Source organism: Cricetulus griseus, chromosome 2, assembly GCF_003668045.3.
Source record: "Cricetulus griseus strain 17A/GY chromosome 2, alternate assembly CriGri-PICRH-1.0, whole genome shotgun sequence".
NCBI lineage: Eukaryota > Metazoa > Chordata > Mammalia > Rodentia > Cricetidae > Cricetulus > Cricetulus griseus.
Window position 1 is genome coordinate 183,770,926 of NC_048595.1, and position 15,898 is coordinate 183,786,823.

The following is a 15,898-nucleotide window of genomic DNA, read 5'->3' on the forward strand; positions in this document are numbered from 1 at the left end:
GGGGTGGCACCAGTTTTTAGTCCTACTACTATTGGGGGAACTCTTATTGCCATGCCCATTCCTCCAGTCTCTGCCCAGGCCTTAGAGAATGTTGTCAACCAGCCTTTTATGTCAGAGGTTTTTTCCTGACTCGGGAATTCATGTAGTCTATACTCTTCTTCAAGCCTCAGGGCCAATGCCATGGAAGTGGGAGTTTCCCGTGTCACCTCCGGTCCAATTCGAGTGAACCTGATCTGGGCTTTTAACTTTGTTAACAAATCTCTTCCCAGTAAAGGCATAGGACACTCAGGAATAACTAAGAAGGAATGAGTCACTTGTCCTCTTCCCAGGTGGTCCATGGGTATTGTTTCTGTCCAGTTGCCCCAATTACTATCGTCTTTGTTTTTTTTTTTTTTAGTTTCCCAATAGGGAAAGCTAGCTACCCTATATCCTAGGCCTTATTTTGTCTGCTGAGGGGGTTTTCTTTATCCAGGCCTTTCAAGCTCTCCCCGATCAATCACTAATTAAGAAAATGCCTTACATGTTATGGAGGCATTTTCTCAATTGAGGTTCCCTCCTTTCAAATAACTCTAGCTTGTGTCCGCACAGGCAATTTTTCTTTCTCTACACTGCATTATTTACAAAGGAACTTTGGAGTTAGTATTCTTCTGGTCCTTCCCAGAACCTCCAAAGGGCAGAAAATGCACCGACATTGTCTTTCATCAAAATGTCATATTTTAAATAGTAACATATACAGGCCTTCTGAGTTTTCAAAAGCCCATTGAATGTTTAAGCAAATGCAAGTTAGCAGGAATGAGTAAAGAGCACATTTCTAAATATAGCAACGTAATTACTGTCATGTAAATTACTTCCTCTATAAAGCCTTTGGAACAGTGCAATAAAGGACTTACCTTGACAAAGCTGGGATAAGTAGAGAGGTGAATGAGTTCAGATTTCTGCATCCATGACATGAGGTGGAGATACCGCTTTCATTTCCTTTGTGTGGGGGGAGTTTTTCATGTTGTGTTCCTATGCTGTTGAGATCATGGTTTCCCACAGGAGCAGATAAAAGGTAGAATTGCTAATGACCTATCTCTAGGGCAGGAAGACAAGGCTGTTCTTTCCTTTCTCCACTAACGTCCATGAATCTGTATTTCAACCCTCTCTTTGCGTCTTCTCATAATGATGGTGAAGCTGTTTCCAAACCTGGATAAAAACATTGCAAACTGAGACCCACCAATTCTTTTTCTAAAGTACCATTCAGACAAGAAATTTGACATCATAATGATACCTGACCAGTCTATGCTACCTATTATTTGAAAAACCCAGGGCAGTTTAATTCAACTATCACTAAGTAAAACTATCACTAAGTATTAGATATTTTCTTGATAGTATGGAAATAGTAAACAACACAAATGTCCTGTCATTTTAAAAACAAATTCTAAATAGAAAGGCAGAAAGTTAATCTAGGCTTCCTGGAGCCAGCAGCCAGCTCAGAAGGAAAAAGAGAAATCGAGAGTTCAAAGGCAACAAGGGCAATTCAAGGAGACTCTGCCTCAAAAATCAACCAAACAAGGGTGGAGAAATGGCTCATAGGATAATGTACTTGGGAGCTCTACATTTGGTTCCAAGAACTCATGTTGTAATTCGTAACCATCAGTAACTCCAGTTCTACAAGATCCAATGCTCTCTTCTGGCCTCCATGGGCACCAGGTACACATGCGACAAGCTTACATGCATGCAGCAAAATACTCATACATGCAAAATAAGTATTAAAAAATCAACCAAACAATAATAGATAGTGATAAAGCTGAACTCAAAGACAAACATGACGATTAAAATAATTAAGTGAGAATGGTAGCAGAGTGGTCAAACAGTACAGAGAATTATAGACTGAACTTAGAGAGTGGAGGTGACCTCCTGCCTTGCATTGTCTTTAGGGAAATGAGGGGATCTACCCAGAGTCCTCATAGGGCAACCTTTTCATATCCCAGTAGAAGCCAAAGACTAATGGACAGTTCTGAGCACTGAAGCTGGAACACAGAGCAGGGGGATATGAGAAGCACAGAAATGTAGAGATGAAAGAACCATTGTTTTCTCCCCTTGTGTGTCAATCATTGAACCTGCTGAAATAACATAGCAGTAGACAAACAGGAGGGAAGGATGAAAATGTATTACTGGACAGTGTGAAAAGTAACCATTGAAAGAGATTTTAAAACTTTCTTACCTTCTGCATAAGGCAGAGTGAAAGGAGAGGTAGGTAATGTTAGAGAAAGAATAAGTGAGTTTGGGGAGACAGATAGACCTCAAACAAGATGGGAAAACCTGGGGTAAATTTCTCTGGGTGCTGGGAGTGGCATCAACTCCACTTGTCCTTATGATACACACCAGTCTTCCCTGCTAATGAGCTACCTTGGGAAGGGAGTCACAGCAATTGACTGTCTCCAGGAAGATCTGTCCTCTGAGGTCCAGGAGGAAACTTCAGAGGAACTCCTTGCCTGCCTCTGCCGCTCTTCTTTTGAAGTTGAGAGAGGTCAATTTTCAGAGATCATTTTTCTGAGCCTCAACAGAGTCTCTGCCTGACAAACTGGGCCATTGACTTTTTTCCTCCCCCTTTCATTACAAACTTTCAAAGTCTCCATAACAGGGAAACTGTGTGAGCATGGCAAAAGTGCAGCAAACGCTAGCATGAGCAGCATCCCCTGGCAAGGGGAATACAGTCATTAGTACGATCATTCTCATGTAGTGAAAAGAATGTAAGAATGCAGAGTTAAGAGAGATGCTTTCTCCAGGGAACCTTGGAAAGGTCTTGGGGGGAGGGGGGGTTGGCAGGAAGCACGCCTTTGACTGACAAAACCAAGGAAGGTTCATATCATCTCAACTTCCTGCTGCCTCTAGGCCACGCCCTTCCCTGGCATGACGGAAAGTGGGTTCTAGAGAGAACAACAGCAAAACTGAGGCCACTTATCTCTGAGTTATCCAGAAACACGATCACTCTGAGGTGACTGTTCCCATGCTCCTGCTGTCCATGGCAGCACAGTCACAAAGTCGCAGTCACTCTCTGAGTCTGACAGTGAAGTCTCAGGCTGAAAGAGACTATCCCTGAGCTTCTTCCTACACAGGCAGCCAAAGTAACTGTGAAGTAGTTTTATGATGATAGGGTGAAGCCAAAATCCAGCAGTTAGGAGAATAGATGATGAAAACGGGATACATTTACCCAAGGGATATGCAAAAAGCATGGAAGAAAATCCAGAAGTATTGGGTTTTTTGTTTGGTTGGTTGGTTGGTTTTTTTGTTTTGGTTTGGTTTGGTTTCGTTTTTCGAGACCGGATTTCTCTGTAGCTTTGGAGGCTGTCCTAGAACTAGCTCTTGTAGACCAGGCTGGTCTCGAACTCACAGAAATCTGCCTGCCTCTGCCTCCCGAGTGCTGGGACTAAAGGTGTGCACCACCACAGAAGTATTGTATTAAGGGAGGTGACCCAAACTCAGAAGGACAAAGAACAAAGAAAAATCCTGTTCTCTCTCGTATGTGGATCCGAATTGTCGTGTAAAAATATAGCTGTGGGTGAAGCCTTTTTTTAAAAGGAGCCAAAAGAGGATGAAAAAGAGAGGCTGAACAGAGGCAGAGGATACCTGTGACAGGAAAGTAGAAAGGACAGTGCTGTTGAGGCAGGCAATGAAACGGAAAGCATGTCAACTACAACAAAATACAGCTTGAAAATATCTGAATGATGCCCAATAATTTGTATACTAATTAAAAATAAGTGAATATTGGTGTGAAGTTGCCTCCTCCTCCAAAAGAGAATAGTAAGTTTTAAATATATATAAATATAAAATGCAGCATTGGTGGCTATGAGGAAATCATTGCAAAAGAAAGGCAATGCCTGTAAGAGAACCCTCCTAGGGCTGTGGCTCCTAGGTGAAAGTGCATCATTAATAACCCTTAACATGGCAAGCCAATTAGGAAAGGGCACCTAGCACACAAAACACATTCTAAATGTATTTTTTAAAGCAAACAATCATAAAATGTTCTAAATGAAGACCACAAACAAAAGCCGTATGGCATGATCACTCACACATGGCAGCACATGACTCTGAAGATAGCACTTGGGAAGATGATGCAGGAGGATGACCAGTTTGAAGTCAGTCTGAGCTGCACAGTGGGACCCTGTCTTTAAAAGCCAACAAATCAACAGGGAGAAAACAAATAGTAACATTTAAAAACAAAAAACAAAACAAAAACCTTTGTTCTAAAACTAGGGAGCCTCTTCCTTCAGATAAGGGGCCAACATCATTTAGTAATTTCAAAAGCCAGGACCAACCATGTACCAGCAAGTTCTTAAGTGTTAGGAGACTGGGAAAACAAGGTAGAACCTGATAGCCTTTATTTTTTCGTGTTCACAGAACAAGGACAGTGTCTCAGAGACAGAGAGAAAGACAGAGACAGAGCAACATAGAGACTGATTACATATGAGAATACATATACAGAGGAAGGCAAACAGTAAGGACTAGAAATAAATGGAAAGGATTCCTAACAATAAGGAGTCCTAAAAACAGGATAGGAGCAGATCAGTGTCTATTTTTTTTTTTTTTAAGACAAACTAAATGCTGTGTTGCCACAATCCACAGTCTTAGACCAGAAGAAAATTACTTGTATTGGGAAATGGTTATATTCTTTAAAAGCCAAGCAAAGAAAAATAATTGAAAACCTTGAAGTAGCTAGCAAGTTTCTAAATCACTGCTTGAAAATAAAGAGAATTTTTAAACATGTGCCCGCTCGGGTCAGTAGGTTAAACACAGTCTGTGCTGCGTTGGTTCAGAGGCCCTGCAGTATTCCTCGGGGCTTAATTCTACCAATTGGCTATACTAGGAGATAGCATCCCTGCACAAAACACTTGAGTTCCCTTAACGAGAGCTTTATGAATCTCTGAGGGTACAGAGCAAGTGAAGAAAGACCACAAAAGCAAATTTCCTGAATATCTCACACACACTAACCAAGCTAGTTACTAAAACCATTTTTAACATCCACTTAAAAAATAGATACTCAATTTGGCAAACATTTCTAGGCATGTGTAGGCTTGAAACTCAATGGAGGACACAAGATACAATGATGGCAGTGGTGGTGCTGGTGGTGGTGATGGTGGTGATGATGGTGGTGATGGTGGTAGTCTCGGTAGTGTTGGTGGTGCTAACAACAGCTAACACATTAAGTCAAAGGATTTAATTGGCATCAAGTCCTGTCCAAAGCCCTTGACATGCCTCCATCTCAGTAAGTGCTTGTAGCAGCCTTCTTTGGATCTTTTAACCCAAGTACAGAAGTGGAAACTGAGGCACGCTGGTTACTCCCTCTGAATATGAGACATGAGATGATGAAAACCAAACTTTAAAGAAAAGCAATCCCTTCTACTCTGCCTCCTTCTCTTTCTCCCCTTTCCTTTATCTGACACAGCCTGACCTGGCTGTCCTATAACTCACTCTGTAGACCAGGCTTACCTTGAACTCACAGAAATCCACCTGCCTCTGACTCCCAAATGTTAGGTTTAAAGGTGTGCGCCACCACCACCCACAACTATCTGACACAGCCTGTTTTAAGATAGGGTGTCATGTACCCGAGTCTACAAAGTTGATAAATAGCCAAAGCTGGTCTTGAACTTTTGATCATCCTGCCTCGACCTCTCAAGTGCATGAGCCACCATGTCTAGCAGTAACAGCCTGTCTCTTGTTTTTTCTATTTGTTACATTTTATTTAGTGTATATGTGTATACACAGGCCATGGCAAAAATGTGGACATCAGAGGACAGCCTGTGGGAGTTAATTCTTTCTCTCCACCATGTGGATTCCAGAGCTAGCCCTCAGGTCATCAGGCTTGGTGGCAAGCACCTGTGCTTGCTAAGCTCTCTCAATGGACCAGAATCCGGTCTCTTTAAAAATGTTTGGAGGGAAAGGGAACTCAGAAGTCTTCTGAGAAATAAAATTATCTCTCAGCTGAAATCTAAATGGTGAGAAAACGGACCAATTTTATTATATTACACCATATTAAACCCTTTCAGATTTTACAGATTGTCATAAAGATATATTTAGAAATATGGCAGCTTTGAAAAGCGTTGTCTCTCCATTGTTGATTGCATTGGTTAATGGGAACTTCCGGAGCCAGCTGGAAGCAGCTATATTCAGTGTTTTTTTGTTTTTTTGGTTTTTTTTTTTAAACATTAAACTCTCTGATGATAGCGTGAGTGCTATTGATGGCAGTATGGGTGTGAATGTGTGGAAAAACACATGGTTGCTCACATCTTAATTGAATCTATTCTTTTAAAAAGAAAGAGGAAGGGGCTGAAGAGATGGCTCAACAGTTAAGGCTCTTACAGAGAATGGGAGCTTGGGTGCTAGATCCATGTTGGGTAACTCACAACTGCCTGTCAGTTCCAAGGGATCCAACACCTCCTGGCCTCTTTACACACACACACACACACACACACAGAGAGAGAGAGAGAGAGAGAGAGAGAGAGAGAGAGAGAGAGAGGGAGAGGGAGAGAGAGAGAGAGAGAGAGAGAGAGAGAGAGAGAGAGAGAGAGAGAGAGAGACATACAATTTAAAAACCTCAGTTGGGCATTGGTAGTGCATGCCTTTAATCCCAGCACTCAGGAGGCAGAGGCAGGCGGATCTCTGTGAGTTTGAGGCCAGCCTGGCCTCCAGAGCAAGTGCCAGGATAGGCTCCAAAGCTATGCAGAGAAAATCTGTCTCTAAAAACCAAAATAATAATAATAATAATAATAATAATAATAATAATAATAATAAATAAAAACCTCTAAAAGGAAAACAAAGAAGAAGAAAGGATTTGCCTACTAAAATATGCATATTTATGTTCTAAGAGAGTTTCTACTACCCACATCGGAGCTATTCCTTCATTAACATGCCCAGCTTTCATTCCATATAATTTCTGGCATCAGGTTTCTTTTAACTCCATCAAGCACATGTCTCCTACTACTTGCAGCCCCAAGAGGGGAGTGCTCATTTGTTATACCACCTAGAGAGAAAAGCTTGTCAATTTCTCCAAAATGCTCTGCTCAGTTTATTAACGTCATCTAAATGGTGACACAATTGGTGTCCGTTTGCTGTTGCTGCCTTGGAAATATTGAAACGTTATTATAACTTAGCCCTACATCTCAGCTTTATCTCTAAAATTAATGCTTTTAGGCTCCATTTATGCCTGTCAACAAGTAATGATCATGGATGTGAGCTGGCTCATAATCCAGAGGTACTAAGTTGCAGTGGGTTACCATGGAAACTGTTTTATTGCATTTTTTTCTTCTTGATTTAAGGCATTTGACAATCATAGCAACTGTTTGCCAGTCTTCACACATCATAAAAAATTCAAAAACACAAACAACCAATAAGAGGAAGAAACGGAAGAAAATTGAAAGAGGAAGGAAAATATTCAAGTGTTCTTGGACCTCAGTAGAAACATAAAAAAAAAAAGAAAAGAAAAACCTGACAGCCTAATATTTAACATGGACCTTTTGTGAGTGCTCTATCTCTCAGACAGTCCAGGCGTGTTGGAAATTCAATCAGTGGTTAGTCACTGAACAGGCCTGTCTGGTTCGTTTTGTTTATCACATCATGTATCTTTTATGATCTCTGGGACTTTGGCCTGAAACAGCATTTTCTTTAACAAGGACTGTTTTTCCTTTAATGTTGTTTACTACACCCCAACCATTGCTCTTTGGAATCATGGTACGTTTTCCAATGAGCAAAGGTCTGAAACAGAATCTGGCATGAATATATTTATTTAGGATCTAGAGGAGCTTTGTTTTGTTTTGTTTTGGGTTTTGGTTTTAATTCCTTATTCAGTTCGTATAGCATATTTGCCAGTTCAGCTGAGGTCATCGACACAGTCTCAGCTGTATTAAGGCAAACACAGATTAATCACGAACATTAAACCTTGGAAAAGGAGCAGGTGAAAAGGATCTAAACTTAGACATTTGTTAAAGCGGAGGAGAGACAGGCAAAAGGGGTTTAACTTGCTGCACTTTGTCTTGGACTTAGCTGGCCTGCTTTTACTATATGTGGTCATATAACCCTCTGAACCTGTGGGCCTCCCTTTTCCTGTTTCTGGAAGTTTATAGGTCAATCTCAGGTCATTCCAAAGACTTGAATGAAAATTCATTCACCAAACAGCTTTTTTTTTTTTTTTTTTTTTTTTTTTTTAGGACATACACAACAGCAGGCACCACCTAGCTGTTGTCTGAGTAAAAAACGGAGATACATCCCTCTTCCTCACCTCCTCCGGGAATTGTGTGGTTCACCCAGGTCAGCTGACACCAGGCATGTGCAAGAGGAACAGGGTGCAGTGGGGAAACAGAAGATGATTCAATGTGATGGGAAGTCAGAAAACATTTTACTGGAAGCTGAGGAAGGAGAAAACAATCAGGCAAGAGGGGCTGAAGAAAACCTAGGGAGTGCTAGCAGGTTGCATGACGCTGTGTGCTTTCCTCTTGTCACAGGACAGGTAGGGCTCAAAGCCCCGGTTTAAAAGATGGAAGAGAGCTGGGTGATGGTGGCACACGCCTTTAATCCCAGCGCTGGAGAGGCAGAGGCACGAAGATCTCTGAGTTTGAGGCCAGCCTGGTCTACACAGTGAGTTACAGGACAGCAAGGACTACACAGAGAAACCCTGTCCTGAAAAGCAAAAGCAAAAACAAACAAAAGTGGAAGAGAGTGCCTGAGCTATGATTATAGAGGAGGTCAGAGCCAATTTACAAAGGTTTACAAACATGTACCATAGTTGAAGAGCAAAGAGAAGTCTGTGAAGAGTTTTATGTGAAAAAAAAAATTAGGGTAGCCTGGTTGTATTAGACACTGATTGTAGTTTGAGGTCTGGGTGGACTGGTGGCAGATCAGGTAGTGAGGGACTAGAATCACTGTCTCCAAAGAGGAGGGGACAATCATGCGGAGAAGTTGTCCTAACAGCTTCACTGGGGCCACAGAATGGGAGAAGATGGGGAACTACATGGGAAGGGACTACTTGCCTGAGTTCCTGGATTGAGCCAGAGGAGGGGGTGTGAAGGGAAACCATGCCCAGGTAATGGCAAGCTAGTCCATTGTGTTAAATGTACCAATGGCAATGCTGTTGGCTGAGGCACAGACAGGGTCAGGAGAATGTTTAAGTGGTGATTCCTATTAGGATGTTGGGCTGGGTATTAGGGCACTGATGACTGACAGTGGGTCTAGATACATTATCTTATTATGTCATAAGAGAAGATGAGAATGTTAACGCCATGAAAATAGAAACAAGGAGAGCCCAGGAAAGGAATTATAGAAGAGAAGCTGTTTTCTATTTATGTGATAGATTTTTACATTAAGACAAAAAGTACAGATGAGGAATTTTTATGTTTTTATCTTAGTAAAGTAGGCACGTAGGGCAGTATTTTCTGAAAGACAGAAAAATTGAAGAATAAACATTAGATTAAAATATTTTACAATGTTTGCCTATACATGTAATGCAATCTGTATTTAAGATGCTAGTGGGTTCATATTTAGAGAGTAATGTTTCAAATAAGAGGCTTAACATTATCTTGAGCCATGGCTGTTTTAAATGTTCATAATATACATATTTAAATATGTACTTACATTGTATATGACAGATTCAGACACTTCCAGTGTCAACCATCATACACTTCCATTAAATATTTATTTATTTTTAAAATATGTTTTATACTCTCATAAAAAGGGAAAATTGAGTCGTAAAACTATACACAAAGTTAGTGTTTACAGTTTAACTACAACTCACCCAAGATTCTTCAGTGTTGGGGGGTGTATCTCTCGTTGAGTCTGAGGAGAAGGGAGTTGTTTTTGCTCCTGCTTTGCAATGGCTGGATTTCCTTTGGACCTAGAAAGAACAAGTAAAAGGCTGAAGTGACCTCATCTTCAATAAAGTTTAAGAGTTGGTTATTGTCCAGTGGAAAAAACCAAACTACTGAAATGTATGCTAAAATCCAGATGAGTATATGCATTCCAATGAGTATTTCATGGTCTTATATTGTAATTCATTCTTTCATGTGGTAATTCATTTATTCAACAGGCATTTACTGAACTGTGATATTCCAGACTCAGTACATACTTTTAAGGTGTGTGTGTGTGTGTGTGTGTGTGTGTGTGTGTGTGCCTGGGCATGAACCACAGAACATGGGAGGACAGACTCTACAAATCAGTTCTCACCTATTGAATTTTGGCTTAGCAACAGACATCCTTCACCTCCTGACTCCACAGTCAGGTTTACTTTGTGATTTGTTGTGCAAGCTACGCTCTGTACAACTCCTGGAGAGGCTATTCACATTTAGATTATATAACCCTGACTTCAGACCATTGGCTTTCCCATCATTCTGGCATTGACCATGTTAGTTCCATAAGAAAATCTGTCCATTAGCCCCAGTAGTAAAGGGATGGGGCACCCCTTAGATTAAGGTTGATGTAGTTGCTTGGAGCCTTCAAAAAATTTTAAAACATTTTTTTAAATAGAAAAAGGATTGTTGACAAATATGTTTTGATTTCTAGAGACAAACAAAAGTGGGTTCAAGGGCGTTTTTCCAAATATAGAACAAATCATATATGTTTGGTTGAGGACTGTCTCAGTTGGGGTTCTATTGCTGTGAAGAAACACCATGAGCACGGCAACTCTTATAAATGAAAACATTTCATCTTGATTCACAGGCAGCAGGAACAGACTGAGCCACTCGGCCTGGCTTGAGCTTCTGAGACCTGAAAGACCACTTGCAGTGATGTACTTCCTCTAACAAAGTCATGTCTACTCAGCAAGACCACCTCCTAATAGTGCTACTCCTTTTGAGCTATCAGGGCCATTTTCTTTCAAACCACCACAAATTTAAAAGGCACTGCTCCTCCTCCTCCTCCTCCTCCTCCTCCTCCTCCTCCTCCTCCTCCCCTCCTCCTCCTCCTCCTCCTCCCCCCCTCCTCCTCCTCCTCCTCCTCCTCCTCCTCCTCCTCCTCCTCCTCCTCCTCCTCCTCCTCCTCCTCCTCTTCTTCTTCTTCTTCTTCTTCTTCTTCTTCTTTTGAGACAGGGTTTCTTTGTGAAGCCCTGGCTGTCCTGGAACTAGCTCTGTAGACCAGGCTGGCATCAAATTCAGAGTTTCACTTGGCTCTGCCTCCCCAAGTGTTGGAATTAAAGGCATGCTCTGCCATTGCCTGGAGGCATTGCTCCTTTAAAGACGAAAACAGTCTCATCATACACTGAGGTCTCTCGAACTATCTCATGATGTAGGATATCCAATATGTGTGTGAGCGTCCTTTCTTCGCTCACACATGATTTAAGCTCAGGGTTGTCTTTTGGGAGATATGGTGGGGTAGATCCCAGTGTGCTATTTAATCTTGAATGAGGTTATGGGGGTGGCTAGTAGATTAGTCAAGCACACTTGTACAATTAGGGAGTTTCAAGGCAGACTTTAACTAAGGACTAATCTGCTCTGAATGTAGTATCACCACTGTTCTACAGGTTAGAGGCACAAGGATTAAACAGTAAAATGAAGAGAGCCAGTTAGCTCTAGCTACTTCAAGACTGCTGTGATGTGGACAACTGTTCAGGCTGCCTTCCCACCCTGATGAACCAAAACCTCCAAAACTCTGAGCCAAAAGAACTTCCCTGGAGCTCTTTTCTCCAGGATTTTGTAGCAGCACTGAAACTCTGTCAGGAGACCTCAGTTGGGATCTTAGCTCCAGCCCTTAGGTTCCTGTGAAATGTGAGCAGCTCCCCCACCCAAACAATTATTTATTTGTTGCTGCATTAAGAGGCAGCCCCAAATTAAGCAAGCTTAAAACAATATCCATCTGATGGCTGAAAAGAATGTGGGCCAACAATTTAGAAGGGACTCCACAGTGCTTTTTGTTATCTTGGGGTCAGACATGAGGTCAGAGCCATACAGTAACTCTGCTGAGGTTGCTCCATCTAAAACATCTCATCTGCCTCTCTGGGTTCCTCCATTTTCCTCTCCATAGGTGGCAGGGCAGCTTAAATTCATTCACAGTGTGATCTCAAGGTTACAACTGCAAACAAGAGTGTAAGTTCACATATGAACACTAAGTTTGTACTTTCAGTAATGTCCCATTGACCAAAGCACCTCTGGTGGCCAAGGCTAGATATAAAAGGTGAAGAAATTGTACCCCAATGAAAGAAAGGTGGCATACAGGAGAAATAGGAGGGAGAGGTGAAAAGGGCTAAGGAAGGAACACCCTGCCCCTGAGTAGACCTGACCTTGACTTGACCCCCAAGACCAAGGCTTGAAATCTCACCAATCCCTAAGCTTGCCTAGACTCTGCTGCAGAATCCTACCAATTCCTAAGTTCCCTGAGCACAAAATTCACCAAAACCTGGGCATGAAATCTCACCAACACTAAGCTTGCTGTAGAGTCAGGCCACAAAAATTCACCAATCCTAAACCACCTGGGAAGCACCCTCTCCCCAACAAAGTAACCCTATACAAGCTCTGTACCCTGTTAAGTTTGGTGCTGCCTCTCACCCTAGAGACCTTCTAGATTCTTCCTTTCTTGCATGAGGTTTGTTATGGGGTGTGACATTTTCACCAGAGTAGAACCCAGCTGTAACTAACAACTTTAACAAGAGCCAGAGGAGAGCAGAACAGAACTGTAATACTTTCCCTGGGGAAACTTTCCCCTTGCAGGGCAGAGCTGTAACACCTCTTCAGAACAGATGAGAGCAGAGCTGTGATAGCTTCGCTGGGGAAGCCCTCCTCTGCTAGAGCAGTTATCACACTTACATTAGGCAAACCTTTCCCTGGATCAGGGCTGGATCTTACAGTGACTTTGTGGTGTTGGGGCTCCCAACTGCCAGGATAGGTTGACCAAAAGTACCAGATATGGCTAAAAGGAAGAAAGCAGAAAAGGGAAAGATAATGGGAAAAAGTAAAATTCCAAGGTAGTAGAACAAAAGACATGGTTACTGAGTTGACAGGTGGGTGAAGAAAAGAAGGGAATTAGAGACAACGCTCAGTACCTGGGATTTAATGGTCTTCTAAGCAGGCAGAGAAGCCAGTTTAAGAGATGCTCATTTGGCAAAGAAATAGGGCATCTTGTGGGGGTGTCTAGAAGTCTCTGACATCTCAGAATAGTTCCTTTGTGGAAAAGAAACTGTTGTTTAAATAAGAATGCTCCCCATAGGCTCATAGATTTGAAGGCTTAGTCACCAGGGAGTGGAACTCTTTGATAGGATTAGAAGGATTAGGAGGCATGGCCTTGTTGGAGGAAGTGTGACACCAGGGGTTTTGTGGGGGTGGGCTTTGAGATTTTAAAAGGCAATGCCAGAACCCCTCTCACCACCAGAAGATCAGAACTTAGCTCCCAGCTACTGTCCCAGCACCATGCATGCCACCATGTTCCCCACTGTGATGACAATGGATTTAACCTCTGAAAATGTAATGCTGTAAGCAAGCCCCTAATTAAATGCGTTCTTTCATTTTGGGTTTTTGTTTTTGTTTTTGTGAGACAAGATTTGTCTGTATAGTCCTCACTGTACTGTAAATCACTCTGTACACCATGCTGGCTGCAAATTTAGAGATCCACCTGCCTCTGCCTCCCAAATGTCAGGATTAAAAGCATGTACCACCAACACCTATTTTAAATGCTTTCTTTTATGAGTCCCTTCGTGTCCATTCACAGCAATAGAGGAGTGACTAAGATAGTGACCAAAGTGATAACACTAGAAGGAGTTTAGACAGCTGTAGCAAATGTCAAGATTCACATCATGGGTAGAGTGACATCTTACCGGAAAAATAATGTTGTATTATACAGAACTTTTTATGAGAGCAAATTCTGATTTTGTTGCTTTGTTTATTGGAGATAAGAATGGTTAAGGTAAGTTCTTAATATGTAGTCAGGGCTGACCTTGAACTCAAGACCTTTTTGACTTGGGGTGACTGGCACACATCATCAGTGTTTACTTTAACATGTATGAATGGATCGTTTTCTTTGTTTATCACATCTACCCACGTCTGTGTTTTTTATACCTGAATTTGGTCGTCTTTTTTTCCCTTTTATCTGATGGCTTTTGCCACAGTTGCAGTGTATGTGGTGCTTCAGGTTCTGTTTGTAAGCACACAGAATGAAAAAAATGTCGTCTTTCAAGGTTCTTACCAGCATCCATGCTACCATCCACCCACCCTTGGATCGTGACTGATCCTACCTTGTCTCCCATCTCATTTCCTCATGCCATCTGCTTTTTATCTGGTCCATAATCCATTCTGTAGATAAGAGCCCATCCAGTATTTTAAGAATGCAAGTCAGATCCTATCATTTCTCTCTTAGTACTTTCCAGTGGTTTCCCTTTTCACTTAGAATGAAATTTAGACTCCTACATGTGGCTGGATGAGCCTGACTGACCTCATTCCTATCCATATCTCTAACAGCAGAGCTCCCTTACCCTCTCTGTATTTCCCTTGCTTCTGTCCTCTTTCTCTGCCTCAAGACACCAAGCCCATCCTGGCCTTGTGGCCTTTGTATGGACTGCTCCTCTGCACAGAGAGCTTTGCCCTACATTTCAAATGCTGCCTTCTAGCCACCCCTGCTCTTCAATGGAGTTTCCATGATCTATCCTTAGAAAGATGTTCTCTGGCCTCTATCAACTGCTGCCTGAGCCAACCCTCTCTGTTCTTTTATTCTTTTATTTTTTCTAATTATTATTATTATTATTATTATTATTATTATTATTATTATTATTATTATGGTTTTTCAAGACAGGGTTTCTCTGTGTGGCTTTGGAGGCTGTCCTGGAACTCGCTCTGTAGACCAGGCTGGTCTCAAACTCATAGAGATCCGCCTGCCTCTGCCTCCCAAATGCTGGGATTAAAGGCGTGTGCCACCAACGCCCGGCTTTTTTCTAATTATTATCACCCTAAAATTATGCATTTCACCGGTTTTGTCATATTTAGGATCTATTTTTATCCACTCAGTTTTAAGTATCACAATCAAACTTTGGTTTTTCTCTTTGTCTCTAGCATCTAGAGATAGTGCAACAAGCTCCTGATCAAATGCCGTTCAAGTCATTTAAAAATCGCCCTGTTACAGGAATTCAGGATCTATCACTCTAGCATCTGTAGCTTAGTACATGATGCCACGTTGTCCTCTAAGTCCTTTAGGATTTAGCATAATCCTCATCCTGGACTTGATGACAGTTAGAGGACAGACATCATCCCCAGTGGCTTCCTTTTCCTCTGTGTGGTCTGAGAGCAGATTTACAATTAATATGGAACTTCTGAAAAGCCCCATCTCTTACGATTTTCTCCCCTAAACTTGTCCCAATACAAATATTAACTCTGTCCCCTCCCCAAATTGTCACTAGGTACCAAACATAATCTTTGTCCTTGTTCAATTTTCTCATTACTATCAGTCTCATCCCAGTTTGTCTAAATCCACATTCTTTCAACAAAGATACCTTCTTGCCTTCCTAGTGCTGGGTCAAATTTAATAATCACTTTCCTTCTCCCTGGCTTCTGCAAAGTAGATGACAAAATATTGGCCAGAAGGTCTTAGTACTGATGCCTGCCACACAGAGACCTCTGGAAATCTCTCTGGAGGATTAACCAGTCACAATTCAACTCAAATCACTTATTGTTCAGATTTCATCATTCACCCTTTCATAGCATGTCATCAGACTTTAACTTTACAAGCATTAATTTTTCTTTCAACTTGACTAGTTCTGTTTTGACAAATAAAAACAGAGGAAGGGATGTAACTCACTGGGAAAGTGTGTGCCTAGTGCACCATCTCTGGATTTGATCCCTACAAATGAGGAGCAGTTTGGTTTTTTTGTATTCTTTTTTCAAGACAGGGTTTCTCTGTGTAACAGCTCTGGTTGTCCTGGAGCTCTTGATGTAGACCAAGTTGGCCTTAAATTGCA

General features: G+C 41.7%; 1 long non-coding RNA gene across 4 annotated transcripts in view; it reads right to left on the bottom strand.

The window, feature by feature from the left end:
* Positions 1-15,898, bottom strand: part of LOC103161346 — a 71,386-nt gene that overhangs the window by 24,290 nt on the left and 31,198 nt on the right. For all 4 annotated transcript variants that reach the window (XR_004768342.1, XR_004768340.1, XR_004768338.1 and 1 more), the window contains exons 2-3: positions 9,767-9,865; positions 891-1,185 (exon numbers count right to left, since the gene is read on the bottom strand). This is a non-coding gene — a long non-coding RNA (retrovirus-related Env polyprotein from Fv-4 locus-like). The remainder of the gene's footprint in view (positions 1-890; positions 1,186-9,766; positions 9,866-15,898) is intronic.